Source organism: Epargyreus clarus, unplaced genomic scaffold (assembly GCF_041222505.1).
Source record: "Epargyreus clarus isolate Ecla_fem2 unplaced genomic scaffold, WU_Ecla_fem_2.2 ptg000001l, whole genome shotgun sequence".
Classification (NCBI taxonomy): domain Eukaryota; kingdom Metazoa; phylum Arthropoda; class Insecta; order Lepidoptera; family Hesperiidae; genus Epargyreus; species Epargyreus clarus.
Window position 1 is genome coordinate 12,192,787 of NW_027332209.1, and position 22,445 is coordinate 12,215,231.

At 36.0% G+C, this 22,445-nt stretch overlaps 1 protein-coding gene across 4 annotated transcripts in view; it reads left to right on the plus strand.

The window, feature by feature from the left end:
• The window catches only part of Ugt50B3 (UDP-glycosyltransferase family 50 member B3), a 60,184-nt gene that overhangs the window by 12,672 nt on the left and 25,067 nt on the right, over positions 1-22,445 (plus strand). The window lies entirely within an intron of this gene.

Here is a 22,445-nt window from a genome sequence, read left to right on the forward strand (position 1 = left end):
AATCCTTCGCGAAAATAAGGAAGATAATTGGTTTATTTAAATTGATAAGGTCACCTCATTTTTATGTACAGGACGTATTGATAATGATGATAATGATTAATGCTTTGAGGTGAATAATATGTTGAAGTTGAACTATCCTTCGGAAGCTTGTTGAATTTATATTAAAGGAAATGAATATCAGTAGAAGATCGCGAAAAAAAATAAACATTTATTTATTTATCGTTACATCTATCATTACAGGTATTTTTAACCTAAAGCGATAGAGTAGCCTAATTATAACGTTACATATAAGATATTAAATATACTGACACTTTTGCGAATTCACTCCAGTGACAGCAAAAGACGTCACTTCTATTGTGGACCTCATTAAGAATCCGAACAGCTCTGGTGAGGGGAGCCTTGGCCAGTAGTTTGGTCCTAGCTGCCGGAGGGCGCCAACAGCGGCGGGCGATGCCGTCGTCACACATATCGATTTGGCACGCAAATATTTAAAGTTTTTTATGAATTAGTTAATGAACATGCAGTATACCTGATATATAAAGGGATAATCTTACGTGAGGTCAGTCACAAATGCGTTGCTACCTTTAAGGACTAAATTGGAATGCCTCAAATAAGAATAAGCGTCAAAATCTTCATTTAATCAGAACAGTAGCTTAGAGAAGAGAAACGATCGTTACAGTTGCCTATCCGGTATCCATTGCTAGTTTGATACGTAAAGGGCTCCAGGTTCAATTATCTACGCATACATATAAATGATGAATAAAGTATTCAGTTCAGGCATAGATAAGTATATCTCACCGCCTTACAATTGAAGGAAGCCATTAAATGGATTAGACGGCTGACAATTCTGTCAGCTATTTAATGGCTATCGTGGTGTAATTAACGTGTAACAATGCCGACATGCGCGGTTAAGTGGTACAAAAATACGAAGTCGAAGAAAAATTGCGAAGAAATGTCGTTTCATTCGTAAATGATCCAAAAACTACTTTTTTTAAATATTTGTCAATCACTAAAATAGATGATAGTTACAATTTAATTTGTCAAAACTGGTTACGTTTTCTTGTTTGGAGTGAGTAATCTTTACTAATCTATTAGTTCAGGATTTGAGACACGCCTATTACACATTTAAACACATTATGAACTATTAATTATAATATTATTTATTTTAAAATATTATCTGTTGCAATACGTCAATCTGTATACTTTATGACATGACGTAAAAATGTCTGTAAACATTCAACAGATTACGAAGACATTTTATTACATTAGAATGGAGTGTTGCGACAATAATATCACAATATGCTTTGAGAGACTTAAGGAAAAAATAGCTGGTGAAAAACTTTATAATTAGTTAGCAAGTGGCGAATGTTAAGAGTTAACACTGTCTTATAGTTCAATATATGAATAAGTGTTTTACCCGGCTACGGAGATGTTTTTCGAGCCTATGTCATAGATTAGTAAAGATACTTCGCCGCCTTAAAATTGAATGAAGCCACAAATTGCTTATTAGTAAGTTCTTTTTTTTGAATTTTTGACAAATAAAAACATTTTTAGAGAAAATTTACGAACTAATGCCTAATACTGCGTAATTTACATAATAAATAAATAATTATTTCAAATATTTTAGGGACATTTTAGCACGGAGACGTGGCAAAACTTTTTTACGCAACTATTTCAATTCTCAAAACTGGGTACATTTTCTTGTTAGGAGTGAGTAATCTTTACTAATCTATGGCCTATGTATGTATTTCTCATTATAAAGTTAGGATTAAAACTGCTTCGCAACAATGCGCTAACAATATGTATGATCGTATCAGGATCATTAAAAAAACCTACTATCATATCCATTATAAAAAATACTTACTTATACGTTTACAAACGTAACGCCTGATACAAAAATAGTTGCTATTTCTAATTCTTTGGTATGCCCTACAACCGTCTTTATTAGTAGTATATCGATGCCTACAAGCCAAGGGTTTTTCGGAATTTAAGAATTTTTACATATAAAGTATCATTGGATAAGTCGAAATTGCAATAGTGACATATTATTTCCGTTTTCAGTATTTTTAACCAGTTGAGTTTTTTTTTTATCAAATCTTGCCAAAGAAACATTTCTAGAAATAATTATCCTAATCAATCTAGTTTGAGAATACAACATTCTTTAATAGTACATTACGATACGCGTGGCCAAAGTAGCCTATTTTTGCACGGCGTGAAGTTAGCGCCCGAGCGCAGCGAGGGTGCTAAACGCCGTGCAGATAATAGGCTACTTTTGTCACAAGTATCGTATACTATTTTATAGCTCGTGTGACATAAACCCGCTTATACTTGTGAAGAAATATGAAAAATATGATAATTATTTTGAAACTTATAAATGATCGAAATAAAAATTATGAACTAAAAAAGCAATAAAAATGTGACACAACCAAAACCATTGAAATTTAGAAAATTTAGTAATTATTCTGCACTTGTGATAAAGACAAATCTAACACCACACATACGTCGAAATCTATCAAGCCATTTAGGCTACATACAGGCATATTAAAGAAACATATGATAAGCAATCACATAATGTACTAATACATAACTAATGCTAGTGACACAGTAGAAAATCGATTATCCGGACCTTAGTTATAAATATTCGCGATTGTTCGGATTGTGAAACGTGAACAAGTAACTTTGTAATAACCCTTACAGATCAGCCACATTTTGTGTGCCTTGTGCATTTAAATTCCGGAAAGTCGCCAAATCGCAACAAAATAGTTACTATAAAAAACAAAAACCCGATTGCTAAAAATATAACCTATGTTATCGCCAAATTTAGACGAATTCAGCGACACATCATGTATCAAATTTAATGAAGTCGTTTGAGTTTGCCAAAGAATGAAAAATACATACGTAACAAACATATAGTCGAAAAACATCACCTTCCTAAATCGGTTTTAATAGCTTTTCTTCATAAACTCAATTATCCAAATTTTCGATAATCCGAATGCCACAAATACGACAACAAATAGGTCGCTTAGTCGAGATTCTACTGGAGTAGTATTATGGCTAATTTTGATAACGATTCCTAATTTAAATATCTCCTACTATGGTGTGTAGCGAAAATAAAACAAACACAGTCAAAACAAACAATAAAATTCGATAAAGCCCAATAGTTAGTCTTATAGTGATGCTATTGCTTAGTATGTAGTACACAATGGCAAAAAAATTTATAAATACGTTCAAAATAAAATAGTAGCATAATTATAGCTTTAAACAAAATACTCATTACTCACTTTTAAGTTTTAAATGCCATTTAAAAGTATGAAACGTTCATAGCGATGTTAATTTTTCACAAATGTGAGGGTAGTGTACTGACATTAATACAGTGTAAAAATCGGCTACTTTGGACACAGAAATGCGAGGCTAAAATGCGGGTTTAGGTCACACAGTGCTATAAATAGTATTTATATCACGGCGTGCGTAAATTGACGTTTTACGCACGCTTCGCGTGCGCAAAACCCCCATTTCCGACCCCGTAATATAAAATTTTATACAACACGCGGACGAAAAATGTTTTTCTGACTCGTGTGATTGCAGTCCTCGCCTGCGGCTCGGCCTGCAAACTCACACTTGTCAGAAAAAAATTTTTCGTCCTCGTATTGTAATGTACTATTGTTGTACACGAGTATATGTACGGCCTACAAAATGCCTATGACGCTGGTAATTTGAAATTTATCTACTTGAGATATTTTACATATTCTTTTACATTGAATTATGTACATTTATTACATTGTTTAATTACAAAAGCCTAAAATATGATTGGCGATTAATTATTTCATGGAACAATGGTAACTAATGGACAAGGACGCCATGGGATGATGAGTGGTCACTGTCGATCATGACGTGATTTACGAGCACTCAGTCCTATGAATATTTTTTTTCTTAAGAAGATGATAAATTTGACATAGATAATAAAATTTTATAAAATATTCCGTTTCATTTCAAAGGTTCTTTAATACGAGTATCTTCAGACATTGAATGTTCCAGATATGGTAATATTAGCCTATTTGTAAGAAAGTTAGTTCAAATCGTAGGCATGTACCGCAGATTTTTCAGAGTTATATGTGTAGTGAAAATTAATTAACACTTTCTAAAACCGGTGCAGGAATCCTTTACGAGTGAGAGTTCTAAATAATGGTTCTCAGGGGTGTACCAGAGCACTAGTCTACCAATTTGCACTTGGCAAGTGCGGTGGAGTATGGCCTAAGCTCCTCTCACTCAGAGGGAAGACCCTTGCCCTGCAGTGGGATCCTAATGGGTCCACGACGTGCAACATGGCCACGTAGACCCTGACAAACACGGCATGTGACTGATTCTGTATTGTATAGAAATACTAGCTGACCCGCTGTATATGTATATATTCGGTGGAAATCTGTAAAGCTGTTACGGAGGAGTACGGCAACTAACATAGTGACACGAGAATTTTATATATAAGATAGTTTCATTTCTCGGCGCATGTCTAGTCCGCTTAATGTTTATATTTGTTTTGAAGGTGATAGAACCCCATATGATTTGACTCCGGCGGCTCCACCGCCACACTTATTTCTGCCTCATAACAACAGTGTTAAGTGCCGTTGTTCTGGTTTGAAGGGTGTGGTAAGGCTGACATACTTTTCCACGACAATCCTGCTTAGTCCTTGAGGGCGGCGGTGTATCTGTGGCCGACCTAAAGTCAGGTAGAAAACTAATTTTAGGGGTTGATTGCAGATGGGCGGCAGGAGCCAATTACTATCAGGTGGACTGTATGCTCGTCTGTTACTCGTATTATATGTTACTAAAATTTAAAAATAAATGTTAGGATAGGACGCCCAAAATACCCTCTTTATTTACATGATACGAATATTCTATGTGATTTCTATTCGGTATTTCCTAGTTACATTGGTCGAAGAACACGACTCGTTTACAAATTTTGCGAACAATTGATTTGAAATTAATAGGCGCCGATCAACACATAGTAATTAGGTAGGTACGTGTTTTTTAGATTTATTAAGTACTTTGCTATTTTGGTTCCATTTGTAGGATCTGTTCATGTTTGTTTACTTCTGGCTAACTTAGAGGAAGTAGAGGAACAAACAACTTAATGTTTTTCTGAGAAAGTACTTAATCTGTTATTATATTCTTCCAGTAGTTCCAATATGTAGAAAAAAATATTTAGAAAAAAAAAGTAACAGCGGTAATAATTCTGTAAATTGAATGACATAAATTACTAGAAATTTCTTCATATGTAATGCTAGGTACCTGGTGGTAATGGTCGGTTTTAGCAGAATTCGGAATACTTTCATACTAGCGATTTGCCTTCGAGCAATACTGAATAAATTACCGGTAGAGTACCGATACTGAGTAAGTTACCGGTTTCAGAAGGAACACTTATGCGTGAATCCCAGGTATTTTAATAAGATAATTAAACCATATAGAGCCATATGAAGACATCCGACAATCGCTGGCCAAAAATAAACACATTGTTGCATTTAAAAGCTGCGTTCAGCCGTCGCTAGTATGAAAGTGTTTTTGTCATTAGCCTTTGCGCTGGTGTAAGGCAATTACTCAATATTTAATCTGGCCTGGGATGTTAATTACTATGCTTCTTTTAATAACAGCTATTAAACACGTTTTACGCATTACCAGAGTTTTCATGAGGGCATTTTTGTATTTTTATAAAAAATGGGTGACATATTCGAACCGTTCGAATTTTACGACCAGTGATGATTATCTTACATATAACAGCAATTATTAGTAATTAATTGGTCTAATATTTACCTACCAAAAACCGAAAATATATAATTTTTAGTATCTTGTATTTTTAGTATCTAGTGAATATTTTTAGTAATAAATTGTCAAATGTCGATCTGTGGTAGTCAACACAATGAATAGATTGATTATTAGTAACGGGTGTAAATCAAGTCATTCTCAATCTCAACATGCAAAATAACGAATGAAATGGAATATATTTATTTTGTACGAGGGAGTACTTAGATATTATCTGTCAAATACAATATCTGTGGTCTGATACGCAGAGATGAATTTAATGAATGGATTTTTAATTTCTCTTCTGAGTCTGGGTGTTTGATTATTCTTATTTGTGTATGTCTATGGCATCGTCGACATAGAGAATCCTAGTGTGGGGCTACGAGTGTAAAAGCGTCTCTATAGCGTCTATTTTTTCAAATTTACTATCGGGTTTAAATACGATTTCACGTAGGAACACTATAGATGAAGGTGATCACTGTATGTTGCCTAAACTTAAATAAATATAACTCAAAGGTGACTGACATAGTGATCTATCAACGCACAGCCCAAACCACTGGACGGTTCGGGCAGAAATTTGGCAGGCAGGTAGATGTTATGACGTAGGCATCCGCTAAGAAAGGATTTTGATCAATTCTACCCCCAAGGGGATAAAATAGGGGATGAAACTATTACTTCGTAACGCGAGCGAAGCCGCGGGCAAAAGCTCGTTTGATATAAGGCCTAAATTGGAATGACTCGCCTACAGTGTTAAAACTCTTAACACATCTACATAGGTATGACGGTACTACCACCGTTTAAATTTTGAAAGTTGGTGAGGTTACGACCAATTCGAAACAATGGAAACAATCAGTAGATTCAAGAGATAAATCGAAAAGAATAAGCCACCAGAAAAACACTATTCCTTTGAAAGGATGGTAGGTAATCAGTGAACTACCGACCCATGCGCGAAATTGATAGCCATGTGCGAACATAAGCGATACGCGATAAACTATAATATCCGTTTACAGATGCCCAGTAATAGTTAAAAATCAATCTACGTTTTATTAGTAGCTCAAAGGCAGAGATTGTCAAATTTAGTTATTTTAAAAGCAATACATTAGATTATGTGCAACAGACGACAATCATGTTAGATCGCGATAAATTAAAAAAACAGGTTTTTTTTTTAAAGATTTATAAGCCGTAACATGGAAAATGTAATTAATGATATAACATAATACAGGTAACTCTACATCGGATTGGTTAAATGTGATATTTAGTTAAGTTTAGTTATTGATAATTTTGATCAGAAAAAAATGAAATATTTTATTTCTATAAATAGCAACTTTGCAGAGTACACATTTATGGGAAACTTAAGAAATCCTTATGTGTAAATGATGTCTAAAATAATGATGAATTAAAGTGATATCTTTTATATTTATTATGAAAAAAGACAAATTAATATTTGCAATCGCCGCTTCTGCTTTACAGGCCAATATTTTCCCTTTTTTGGTCGTGCCACCGCTCTAGTTAGTGCTTGGATGTTATCAACTATTCCAATCTTTTATGTAAAGAAAGTATTTACAGAAGTTTTACTTTAGAGTACAATGAGATTCCTTTTTATGAAATTTTTACTCCATTACATTGTGAAGCTGTTCAAGTTTGAGGGAATAGCTCTATTCTGGATTTTAATAAAGGAACGTTATTTGTTATATTACTTTGTGATCAAATTATATGTAACGACTCCTGTTAGATTTTATACAGACTTGTGTTTTTCTTTGTTTAAAACTGGATTTAGCAGGAATATTAGAGTTTCAAGGGCGTCAGGATATGCAAAATCATAAACCAAATCACATAGACTTATCGGTGAGGTAGAGTCGTAATGGTAATCGATCTACAATTATCAATTAGATGGAGAAGTCAACAATACCCCTACAGAGAAACTAAATATAAATGAAAATGAAATGAGAAAATGAAAATTTGTTAATCAATTCATATATAAAAAATCTATGTGACGTAATAAATATATTTTTTTTAATTTTTACTAGTATTTATTCGAAATAAAAAGTATCCTAGGTAATTTCTTATAAAGTTCTTATTTCTGAAGGACATCCAAATCGGCTCAACCATTCAAATATGGTCGCATCAGTATTACGTCTTAATTGATACTTATGTAGAATTTATTCAGAAGAAAGTCTTAATACTACACAAGAAGTCTTATTGCTAATTTGGCAGTTGCCTTCAGAGAGGCTTACAGTCGGTTTTTATGCTAAGAAAAAAATATATAAATCACGTACTCATGCGAATAAGCACCATTTCCTGTATTTAACTCCACATAAATCCAGAAAGTAATTATATTGTAATTTAATCTTACAGACGGTAATTTATCTTCAATCCAAACATCCTTCGAATCATACATCATGCAATCGCATGTATCACGCATAGTGTGAAGAAGAAGCCGAATTTTGAAGTTGTACGCAATATTATCCATGTATGAATAAATAAGCCGTATGAGATCGATAAAATTACTCACATAGCTCTGAAAATAAGCAAGTTGAAGTGGCAATGGGCTGGCCGCATCGTTCGTGCGATATTGATGGTGTGGGAAGGTCATGGAATTGACACCACGTCTGTACAAACGGAGGGCGGGAAACCGTATAAATCAGACAGCTGAAGACTGGTTGGAGTGGCGTAGGTTAGAGGAGGCCTATGTCCAATAGTAGCGTACCTACGTAATTATAGAGTCGAACAAACAATAACACGTCTTATTCCATCATATATATTGTTTCATTGTAGGTCAATTGGGCATGGGTCTCTTCCCACAATTAGGATAAACTTAGAGCATACTTTGTCATACCTACTCCAAAACTTGCTTTACACTAAGAAATATTTCGATGGCACATATCAAAGCAAAACGGTAAAAGTTACAGCAGCAACGTTCTTCTTAACCATCCGCGCGAGATGTGTTATGCAATAGTGATGCATAATTTAATATCACGTAATTTATCGATCAGCGGCAACTGGATCGCGTTATACAACAGCGACTAAGCCAAATGGGACCTTACATTGTGGGTTTTTAGTGCACTTTTGGTTGTTTTTTTAATATATCCGTATGGATTGTTAATCCAAAGTAACCCAAGCTATAATAATCTCTAGTTTTAGCGTGTTAAAGTGCGGATTAGCGCAGTTGTTCGGAAGTTGTGCAATTGGGGAAAGTTGCGGTTACTCTCACTATCCGACGGTCACGGTCGCGAGTTCCGTTCTTCAACAATGGATCGTTTACGTTAAATCATAACTGAGGCACGTCTACGGTGTGAAAATGGAGTTATGGTGTCAGTTTGTCACTGTTTTCATTAATTATTTAAAAGGAACTCTCGAATGTATTTTTATTAATTTTGTGTACCTACCCACATAGAGTCTAGATAATAATAAAATATATCGTTATTATTTAAGATTTTTTTATTTTAAATTCAAAACAAATAATTCCTCACAACAAAAACCTCACATAGAATTAAAATAGAAAGCGCAACATCGTAGAACAAAAAATCATCAATACTAAAAAATATATTTCTTGGTATCTTTTTACACTACCACGTGCTTATAATAAAAGAAATCGGTCATTATTTTATTTTAGTTGTCATGTTACGTGCTAGAATAATAATTAATCGCGATTTTAACGACACTTTACGGAACAGTAAATAAAATTAACAAAATAATCATAAATAAAATAAAATCTAAACGTCGAGTGAAAGGACAAGTGAATAACTTGTTTATTTCAAAACACTGAACTTCGAATTTGAAAATTGAAAAAGTTACAATTAGAGTTGTGTATGGACACAAATAGAGAATACTCAAACACCCAAACTCAGAATAGATATCCAAGTTCTTCATTCAGATGTCTTACTGAAAGAGGATCGAATAAATAATAAATAAACGCTTTCTACACTCACATAGGCAAATACACAAACACCCAGACCCAGAAACAGAAATCTAAATTCATCATTTAGAAATCTGTCTGGCCGGGGATCGAATCCGGAACTCTTTGCACGTCAGATCGGTATGGTGACACATCCGCCATGCGGGTCGTCTGGTCTAGGCTACTATCGCTTGAGCAACTAGCAATTAAGTAGTGATTAACTGGACCGGAAGTTGCTCAGCAACTATTTAGTAGCTTGTGTATTTATACAGATGCGTAGACCATAGACTGTTGACCGATTTTGAATAAAATCAAACATATGCCGGTCGTCGGTTGCTCAAACAACAATCGAGCAACAGAGCGACTGTTGAGCTTAAACGACAAGATGGTAGCTTTACCAGCCATCCATCAAATGATAGTAGGCAATTAGTGGACAGCTTGAGATGAAGCTTATCGCTCGTATGACTCTATATAAAATTGACTGATATCAGTATATTTGATTGGCATCTGAAATCAACCCCAGATAAGATACGATATTCCTACCTGACGTCGGCCACATATGCGCCGCTATCCTTGAGGTCTAAGCTGGAACGCCTAGGAAAAGTCTGTCTCCCTTACCACACCCTTCAAACCGGAACACAACAGCTACTAACACTGCTGTTATTAGGTAGAAATAGGTGTGGCGGTAGTGCACCTTCGAATAATGAATATACGAATAAATACAGTATCCTTTCGACTCCATGGAGTCACACAAACACGAATACAGATGTAGACGCGGAACGGAGATCGAACCCGGAACCCTCTGTATAGAAGGCCGGCATGTGACATGAGTGATGTCGTTAAGATAATAATTAAAATCACTCGATAGAACACCTTCGAGTTAATAGGCAATCAAACTGGAAAATTACTGTACTATCAAAAAGTATTCCAGTATCAAAATAATTGAATGCATCAAGGTTAACTGTGTTGTTTATTTGAATAGTTATATTGAAAGGTGGTAGAACAGGTATGGCTCAGGGGAGGTACCACACATGTGTCTGGCGTGATACAGTTCCTGCGTTTGTGTAGAAGGATGTGGGTGCCGGCTGTCTTACACATGATGCGACCATCTTGGTCCACGGCAGTAGCAAGTCATCTAAACGACTTCAGGTAGAATGTCTGTTTTATATCTTGTGTCTCCGAGCAGCCCAGACGCAGGGGCAAACTGAAAATCAGAGCCATGACGCAGTTCACCTGCACGTGGCACATGCTGCCCTTTTCGTGGTCGTTGCAACACATATTATTGTAATAATTGAATGTACATTTTATTGTCCTTTTGTTGTTGTTTTATTTTTTATTTTTTGTCTCCCTCTATTATAATATTTCATTTGTGTTGCAATTATCCGAATAAATGTTTCTTTCTTTCTTTCTATATTACACATGTATATTAGGTACACATGTCCATGAGCGGCGGTGATCAATTGACATAAAATGGACAGCTTGTACGCTTGCTACTTGGATTATATAGAAAAACTAGCTGACCCGGCAAACGTTGTGTTGCCATATAAATAAAAAAATATTAAGGGTGAACACCGTTATCACTTAGGGGTATGAAAAATAGATAGTAGCCGATTCTCAGACCTACTGAATGTGCATATAAAATTTGGTGAAAATCGGTAAAACCGTTTCGGAGGAGTACGGTAACTAACATTGTGACACGAGAATTTTATATATAAGATATTTAATGGTATGAATGTTAGACGCTAGTACGCTACATAACTACTACTTTTGAAGGTGGTGGAAGAACCCTTTGTGGTTCGATTCCGGTGGCACCACCGCCACACCTATTTCTGCCTAACAGCAGTGTTAAGCGCTGCTGTGTTCCGGTTTGAAGGGTGTGGTAAGGGACACAGACTTTTCCGAGGCGTTCCAGCTTAGTCTTCAGGGGTAGCGGCGCATCTGTGGCCGATCTCAGGTAGGAATATCTATCCTATCTGGGGTTGATTACAGATGTCCATGGGCGGCAGGACTTACTTACCATCAGGTGGACTGCATGCTTGTCTGCTAATCCTATATTACAAAAAAACTTATTATTTGAATTAAATTATCCATGGTATAAGTCACTAGCGATGCAGATTGATAGTAATTATTTTGATTTTGTGCACATTTATTTTACTGATGTACATACCTTATGTAGCTTTGCAGTTTGTATTGAGGCTAAATGTGAGTCCTGCCGGCGTCAGTGAAGTATGCAAACAAAACATATTGGTTATAAAATATCTGTGTCTGTATAGTAACAACAATAATATATTGTCTTAAAAAATAATAACACTGCATTCATTTTTACTTTCCTAATATATTAAATATTAACCACAAATTCGGTGGCCAAAGTTCATGACAGACTTTAATTCATATACTTTCTTGTTTCAATTATTTTAGTTAGACGTAAGAGATTTTCTTTGTGTAAATGAAAGTGAAATGCAATTTTTTGCATAGTAATTTGTTACTTACAGAAGTAAGTGTAATGAGAAAAAATAATTTGCATTCCAAATACTCGTAGCTCGCGAACATCTTAACAAAATTACTTAGAAATCTTATTTTTTTATGTAAAAGAAATTTAAGCCATTCTTTATTTACTGTCTTAAATACGATAAACATCATTAAAATTATCATAATAATTTAAAAAAGACTTGTTGTATTTTTTTACTGTTACAATAGTTTTTTTGAATTCCCTTGAATTTTGTAGGCAAAGTCGTGTGTCAAAATTCGCGCCCTATCTGACTGGGATGTTCTGACCACGTCGACAATGCCCAATTATTTCCATTATTGGTCATTTCTTACATTATTTATACAAACATCAAAATCACAAGACCGCATAACATGACTGCACTGCATTTTATAAAAAAGCGTTTTTGAAATTGTATCATAATTTGTGCTCATTAATTAAATCTATTTCTGTGTTTACAATATTAAAATTGAACAATATTTCCACGCTCAAAATATTTTGTTTTCCTTAACAGATTGCACCATAGCGTTGGTAACTTTCGATGAAACAACAAAAACTTGTTTATTTTCATTAAAAGGCAAATAAATAATTAAATTTGTTTTCACAGGTTTTGTTTAAGGAAATATACATATTATGTTAATTTGTATGTGCGGGTTGTATAATTACAGACTGTTTTATGAGTATTTATTTAACAAAAATAAATTAGTTGGGTCCGTCAAATTAACTTCGAGACAACATTAACATCAAGAGATTGTTGTTTTAGGATCATTTGGTTATTTTGTAGTCGTAACAACTGCTAATGATTTCATAGTTTTAGTTTCAGAGTTTTCATATTATTATCTCAATCTAAATTTCCAATTAGTAGCCTGGATGTTGAAACTATGATATGTTTTATATTTAGAATGTAATTTGTAGAGTAAGTTAGGTAGTCTAAAATCACATCAGAATTTTCATTTTGTTTACCGGCTATTTTGCGACTTTAACAATAGAAATCATGGGTTAAAGTGCCTTCCTAAAGACGAGAACACCGAGATTCATGCGCTTTACGTGTCGCGGGTTTGGGCTCGCATGCATATCCCATATACACGCGTGACATAACTAACAGCAGAGATCCGAGTTCGTGTGCCACGCAAGTCTGAAAAAGTATCCATGAAACGATAGAACAGTTACATGGGTATCAGACCCGCGTACATAAACCCGCGTGACAGGAATGCTTTTAGTTACTATTGGTCACCCATCCAACTTCCGACCACGCTTAACGTTGCTTAACTTTGAAAATCTGTTACGCGTCTCGCGTTTCAATAATTCAGGGATATATAAAACAAATGCTATCAACTTGTATATTTTACCTATTATTTAATTAGTTTCATTGACACAGTAACAAGTCCTTGTTGATCTATTTAGGATAAATACCACTAATTACATACCTATCTATAACTAAACGTACTTTTAAGGTATTTGCATTAGCTAATACCTTCATAGTTTATACCTTATTACGGTAAATTGATCTCGTTTGCCCTTAAGCGATGCCCTAGATTTTATATTATAAGTAAGTTACATGTTTTAACGCAATCTGTTGGATATAAGGCTGGACCTAATTTTTTTTATCGATAAAAAATCGATAAAAATATCATAAATTAAGATTATAATAATTAAACTAATTATTACAAAAACAAAAACATCGATTTCTTAAAAATAATTATTTAAAAAACAAAAGTATCTTATTCTAACATAAAATTAAATATAATAAAGGTACTGCACGCAATGAAAAATGTATTGGTAATCCCGTAAATGTTCTTTTTCTGTACTTCGATTAGAACCTTACGCTGTTTGTCCACCGCCACCGTCATTGAGCCGATACCGATAATTAATGACGGCGCCGAAGTAGCGTACATATATTTACTATAGCAGCTTGTCCACCGCACGTCCGTCACCTGAGCACCGTCATCCCGGCCGCCGATATTCCGAGTAGATCGGCGTGACCGCTAGATCGGCACCGAGATTTTGACGGGCCGGCAATGTAAAACCCATTAGAACTTGTCCATACACTGCCGTCACACGAGTGACAGCTGGAACAAAATAAACCGGCGATATCGGTCGCGGTGGACAAACTATCGCCGTCACGACATATTAAAATCGACCTCAAAATAATCTCGTTCTCGGTATCGGCTCGGTGACGGTGCACTGGACAAACGACCTTAGTCCTGATTGAGAACCCGAGTTCCACCCACTAGGCTATAAAGCTACTTCCATACTACATTATCTGTAACTGATAAACCGAAAATATCATGGAAATTCGCTGAACTTTTATTCAAAACACGATGAAAGTTTTCACGAAACTCGAATAGTAATATCTTTTATTATTTGGTGCTTTCGTTCAAAGAGGTAATATTTTGTGTGGGTACATCGTAAGTAAAATATGATTGTAGTTAAATGTAATTTGTTCTACTCTGACAGAAATATTCCTTTTATTTCTATTCTTGAAATTCAGGTTTGTTGGTTGAACTTGAAACCTATTTTAGGGTATACTTACTAATGGGGGGAACTTATTCTTCAGAGGCAATAAAGAGTCTTTTATGGATACTAGATAGTGGTAATGTCTTATTGGGTGTCGGTTACAGATATTTATGGCGATCTCTACATTTACTAGGTACATAAAAATGTTTTTCAAAGTACCAAAGAAGTAATGTCGGTTTAACTGAATCATCGTCGCATTTTTGCTTTTAAAAATCAGTGCTGACGTTTGTATTTTTTGTCTTACTAGGCGTCCTTGCCTCGTGGAAATTTTCCCTAATAGCTCTATTTTCCTGGATTTTATGAAAATCGAGATAATTTTAAGATATTTAAGATCTTACCCCTTTCTAGCGATTGAATTATTAAAGCTAGGTCATGGGATCTGGGGTATAAAAGTTGCGATCCATTTCAAACAGAAAATTCTAAGGGAAAATACCTTCTTGCGTTCTATCTTCAATTTTGTGCTCGTAGATATTTTTATCATAACTTCATGCTCATTGGCTACTAGAAATGATGTTCGCCCTAGTGGAAACGGTAGAAGTACAGGCAAATAGAACTAAAATCAAAGCATCTTTATATATATATATATTTCTTATGTGCGTGTGTATGTCACTGAACTCCTCCTAAACAATTGGACTGATTTTGATGAAATTTGTTGTGTGTGTTCAAGGGGACTTGAGAATGGTTTAGATTCACAATTTAGTCCGGGGGAAAAGGTTTTTTTAATTAATTTTTACTTCGTAAGTAGTTGTTGATTTTGGAATGTTTCATATTGGATTCGACAGACTTCGCTACCATCGTAGTTTCAAATATTCTATCTATTTTTCAAACCCGTAAGCGATAAGGGTTGTTCACCCTTCACATTTTTTTTATTTATGATGACTTATGACAACACAACGTTTGCCGTGTCAGCTAGTTTTTCTATAAAATCATTGGTGCTTGGAGCATTCATATGGTACTTAGACCTTAATTTAGGGCGTCAAACCCGTTGGGCGAGAGCTAGTCGTTGCCCAATGATGAGGCAACTTCCTTAGTTAATAACCTTTTAAGGCTCCATCAATGAGGGAGTGGAGCCTACTAGCCATTCAATGTATACTACGTCACTTTCATACTATCTAGTTTCAAGTGTGTGAAAAATTGATTTTGATTTATTTTTTGGGTCATTACTACGAGTTTTTTAAGTCAAAAACAGTTAAAGCCTAGTTGTTGCATCGCAGCCTCTCAATCGACGGTTTCGGAGTTGGAATTCCAGGCACGCCCGAATGATTTTTGATAGTTACATATGTAGTAGGTATTAGAAATTAATTATCATTTGATTTAACGGCGAAAGAAAACATCGTGAGGAAACTTGCATACCTGAAAGATTTAAAAGTTTTCAAAGGTATGTGAAGTCTACCAATTCGCAGTTTCTCAGCGCTGTGGACTAATCCTTCTCATTTTTAGAGAAGACCTTTGCCCAGCAGTGGGACAGCAATGGGTTGATGATGATGACAAAAATGATGATACTTCTATGATATCATTATAAATCAGCGTGTGTTGGCAGTCATGGGCAAACAGTAATACAAAAGATACACAAAAAGCCGAACGTATAGAAATAATTTAATATCATATCTAGTAACTGATTTAATTTAATCCAGTCCCAGCAGTGGGACAGCAATGGGTTGATGATGATGACGAAAATGATGATACTTCTATGATATCATTTAATCAGCGTGTGTTGACAGTCATGGGCAAACAGTAATACAAAGGTACACAAAAAGCCGGATCTGTAGAAATAATTTAATATCATATCTAGTGACTGAATATGAATCCTGCATTACAGATCCGTTGGTATTACAGATTAGAATGGAAATATTCAACCACAACAATGGAGTTCGGTTCGGCGCATTTCGTCTGATTCGTATACACTGAATATTGTAAATTCGTATCAAATTTATTATTTCTCTAGAGGAATCCTGTATCTTTTGAAATAGTAATACATTTTCAATACATTAGTGCATTTGATACTATTATAATATTATACTTAAAGTAATAAGTCTATAAGTAGTAATACGTAATCGGAAGGTGGTAGAACCCTTTGTGGTTCGACTCCGGCGGCACCACCGCCACACCTATTTCTGCCTAATAACAGCAGTGTTAGGCGCTGCTGTGTTCCGGTTTGAAGGGTGTGGTAAGGGAGACAGACTTTTCCGAGGCGTTCCAGCTTAGTCCTCAGGGGTAGCGGCGCATCTGTGGCCGACCTCAGGTAGGAATACCTAATCCAATCAATCTGGGGTTGATTACAGATGTCCATGGGCGGCAGTAGCCACTTACCATCAGGTGGACTGCATGCTCGTCTGCTACTCTTATATTATAAAAACAAAAAAAACGTTGTAGTCCATATTTAAGTTCGGAAAAATATAAAACTTTTTTTAATTTTTTTTAATTTTGCGTCATGGTAATGTTATTTTAGAATTGGTTTTTATTTAATTATTGAACTTTTATGACGCCTAATGGATAATTTGAAAATCCATACCTTCCTCATTGGCAGAGCGAGACTACGTTTTTATTGTTTACACTGGATTGGTAGGCACGGACGATTTTCGGAAAAACGTATTCGGCTAAGCTGGTGTAAATGAGCCCTAAGTCAATTGAGGATTGAAAATATTTGATCATAATGGACATTGGCTTGTTACAAAAAAATGGAGGCCAAAAATTTACGATAATTGTTCGTATTGAGTGGATTCTCGTGTACATTACCTTTAATAATAAAATATATAACTAGCTGACCCGGCAAACGTTGTGTTGCCATATGAATAAAAAAATGGTTAGGGTGAACAACCCTTATCACTTACGTGTTTGAAAAATAGATAGAATATTTGAAACTGCGATGGTAGCGAAGTGTGTCGAATCCAATGTGAAACATTCCAAAATCAACAACTACTTACGAATTAAAAATTAATTAAAAAAACCTTTTCCCACGGACTATATTGTGAATCTAAACCATTCTCAAGTCCCCTTGAAAACTCACAACAAATTGCATCAAAATCAGTCCAGTCAGTGCCAGTCAGTTCAGTGGCATACACACGCACATAAGAAATATATATATAAAGATTACAACTTTATATTCATTTAAACTAAGCTATGTAAAGTACAAAGCATGTAGAACGTTATTTATTATACGAATACGGTAAACCCATATTTTGTTATAATAAATTAAACCGATAAATTAGTTCGAACTATCTAATGTCTTAATCACACTAACTACCAACTGCCGTGATCACAAAAGAACGATCTAAGATTACATTTAACTGCTATAATTATCTTTATTGTTAATGATCGGTTATCTGGTAATATCCGGATTGTAATGTCCGCGGTGAAAGCGAATAATTATCTAGCGCCAGCCTTAGAGGCAGTGTCAACATTTATCAATGTATCAGGAATACCAGAAGTGGATAATAATATAGACGTAGCGAGCTTAGAAGATGGTAGAAACGACCCGTGTGGCGGAGCGGCCACCATACCGGTCTGATGCGCAAAGGGTCCCGGGTTCGATCCCCGGCCAGACAGAAATCTAAATGATGAATTTAGATTTCTGTTTCTGGGTCTGGGTGTTTGTGTATTTGTCTATGTGTGTGTCCATGGCACCCACGACACAGGGAATCCTAGTGTGGGGCTGTGAGTGTAGAAAGCGTTTTATTTTATTTTTATTTTATTTTTTTAAACTTTATGGTTCGACTTCGGGTGCACCACCGTCATACATATTTTGCGTAATAACAGTGGTGTTACGTGTTGTTGTATTACGCTTTAGGCTATGATAAGGGAGACATCTTCATTTGATGCGTTCCAACTTAGTCCGCGGAGGTAGCAATATATCTATGGCATTATAATATAGAAGTTACAAGCAACCATGCAGTGCTGATGGTAAGTGACGATGGACAAATCCATATAAGATAAATCGTATCTGACTTCGACCACAAATGCAGTGGAACTCCTGAGGACTAAGCTGAAATATCTCCTATAAATGTCTCTCCGTTTCAACAACCTTTAAACCAAAACAGCAGCACTTAACACTGTTGTTATGAGGGAAAAATAAGTGTGACAGTAGTGCCTTCAGAGCCGACCCACTAAGGCTTCTACCACCTAAACTGTCAATTACAAAAATAAATAAGATAATATCTTATTCCAAATAACGTATGAAATATTACCAAGGTGCAAATTGTTTCCCTTTTCTCCGGAAGCTTTCAAAAGGGTTTTCCTCTGGGTGTAATTTGCGACTGAGTTCGTTTTCATGTGTTGTATACGGCTGTAATTACGATATATCATAAGGAAGTATCTCCAGCATATTTAAAACATAAAATACTAGGATTCTGTGTAACCTCGCTTATTATTATGGTGTTTCGCTTTTGTAAAAAATTGTTCCGCAGCTTCCGCGTTCTATTTCTGAGCTGTGAAAATACTGTTTGTCTCTTATTATATGTATTAATGTATCATGAAATTGATTCTTAATTAAGCTCACTAATTTTACTAAACTAAGTACGCCAGGGCAGATTTGATTTTTTAAGAGACCCTTTAAAGGTGTTCGGTGCGGTGGCTGGGCTGTTCAAGCCCCCACTCTTACAGCTTACAGCAGCAGCAGGGAGCCCCACTTGATGGCCTTTTGCGACAGAAGAACTCTGTTCTGTACCCTTATCATGAGTTTTTAAAATATCCCACAATTTTACGTTACGTTTACTCAATCCATTATCCTGTTCAGTAGACTGAGTAAACGTAACGTAAGTAAATCGTTTTATCTGCCTCAAATGCTCGCAAAAAAGAGAGACAAAACATAAAGCGCCATTTTGTTAATCTAGACATTTAATGTTACGTTACTGACACTGTAGCTCTGATACAATCCGCTAGGGGCGCTGATTAGAATTTGTATGGACAAATACGTAAACAAATACCAAAACAGTCATATTTGTCAAAACGTAAAAACTCATGGTAAGGGTAGGTACTGGTCCTAAGATTACATTGTTAACATTAGCTTGGCTAAAGATTCAGGCCTCCTCAGTAGTGGAAATGTTTAATATTTATTAATCCAAGTTATTTCATACCAACTTAATTGTTTTAGGTAAAATAAGGTAAGACTGCGACAACTATAGTAGGATTTTTTTAAAATATAGGAGTAGCAGACTAGCATACAGTCCACCTGATGGTAAGTGGTTACTGCCGCCCATGGACATCTGTAATCAACCCTAGATAGGATTAGATATTTCCACCTGAGGTCGGCCACAGATGCGCCGCTACCCCTGAGGACTAAGCTGGAACGCCTCGAAAAAGTCTGTCTCCCTTACCACACCCTTCAAACCGGAACACAGCAGCGCCTAACACTGCTGTTATTAGGTAGAAATAGGTGTGGCGGTGGTGCCGCCGGAGTCGAACCACAAAAGGTTCTACCACCTTCAAATAACCCAGCGGAGATAGGAAAAGTGTCATTAAAGCGTCAACACTTTACCTATAGGTAAATATTAACATATTACCTATTGGTAATATACCCTATATAATTCATTTTGTTTTTTATATTTGAGCTTAACGATAATGCAGACATGCCACCTAATGAAAAGTAGTCAACGTCGCCTATGGACAATTGGAACACCAGAGGAATCGCCAATGCATCGCCGGCTTTGAAGGAGGGCTTTTTTTGCAAAAATATCTTTGAATGTAGGTTAGCAATTTAAGGTTAATAGCTTATGTACCTATGGGTTCTAGAAACACAGATCTCGTAATTTTACATCTTCGGTTGTATCTGACCGCAAACTCGTCGAATATTATTGGTATTGAGAACATCGTAATATCTTGAATCTTAAGTTAAGAGTTGAAGCGATAAGCGTAGTGGGGAAAATATGTACTTCTGTAAAATAAGCGGTAAATAAGCATATAATTTCCAATCAGCGCCCCTAGCGGATTGTGTCAGAACTTGGAAATAGAAAGGGCCAATACGTAAACAAATACCAAAACAGTCATATTTGTCGAAACGTAAAAACTCATGGTAAGAGTACAGTTCTGGTGTTAATTTGTCAATGTCGCCCATGCCCTTCAATAAAATTATACCATTATAATCTTATGACTGAAGCTTCTAAAGTAAAAACCGAATAAACAATAACACGTAGATTTTTAACACAAAGACCCTACACAACCTCCACCCAGAGTCCAAGAACCTTTTTTTGACGAGGGGGATATCTTCAAAAGGTACCCGATGCCATTTGATGTGGGATTTCTACTGCACTAAAACCCGACCGGTAGCCGTCCTCGGCGTTTGGTGGAGAACTTCGCGATCTCCAACTGAACACAACCGGAGTCCTTCCTTCTATAACCATAAAACCCCATAATTCCATAATCAGACAACAAAAGTTTCCATTAAGACGAATCCTATTTCGTATACGTACATTTTCTATGATGAAGAACTAGTGACATATTTTATGCGATATAATACCTAAATGATTTTAATGAACAATTATTTGGATTATAACTACGGTACATCATATCCTAATTTATACGTTCGGTAGCGGTATATACTGCTATATTCCGATCTCAAGGTTATCAACTTGTCAAATGAAAGACAAATATTCGATCGCAAGTCGCAAATCGCAGTCGGTCAAAAACTGTAAATTCATTAAAATAAAAATAAAATCGCTACTTTCTCCTAACTTAGACAATGCGAGAAAGAGAAAGGTAAACATATGACGTATTACGTGTGTTATCTGTACCTAATAACTTGTGACGTAAGTACCGCGTAATATGTGCTAAAGAATTGATCTTGGCGTGCAAAGGTGTGGCTTTCGACACACTTTTACTACGAAGTTATTGGGAGTATCGAATGTTTGAGAGTTGTTTTGGATATTTATTCACTTGCGTCGAGTTATCGTCCTGACGTAATAAATAAAATTGAATGTATTTAGGTACTTCGTAGATTTAAGAGTATAAAGCTTCAGCGTTCCAACTAAACTTTAGGGGTTCTTAACCTATCACTGTAGTTACGGGACTAGAATAGGGCTACGGTTTCCTTTGCCTGTCGTAAGATGCGACTAAAAGGAGCTTCCGGGGTTGCGGGCGGCAAGAATGTCGGGAATGCGGGAGCTCGAACCGTCCAGTTAACCCGGGAAGGACGGCGGTATGTGTGGTCGCATACCGTCGTAAGCACCAGAGGTTGTGGGAGGAGTGAACGCTCTCTCAGGGCAGAGCCCGATCGGGGCAATGCGCTTCGAGGACTCCGGTTGCGTTCCTCTGAAGATCCTGGAGTCCTCTACGCAGCGCCGAGGACGGCCACCGGGGGGGGTTTTAGTGCAGTAAGAATCCCACATAACCCGGCGTCGCTCCCACGTTGTCGGGTACCTTTTGAAGGTTTCCCCCTCAAAATGAAAAAAGGGGTTATTAACCAACAAGAGGGCAGTGTTCGAGTGCATAATTTATGTCGAATAATTCCGCGCGTCCTGCACCCCAAACGGCTTGACGGAGTTTAGACAAAAGTCTAAATTATTTTCGTAGAGCTACAAGACCAAATTACACAAATACACATTTTGCAATTACTGTAAATTAATATAACACAACCTAATAAATGTAACTTAACAAATTGCTATTTCTTGTGGCTGATTACATTGGAGGTGTGGACATCGGCCATGTGCAATCTCAGAGTTGCTGTCAAAAAAGATTGATTAGATATTTACTTGCGTAATGCCATCTTATGTCTAATGTAAGATTTAATTTTGCGGAGCTTTGGAGCTTCAGAGCAATGACCTA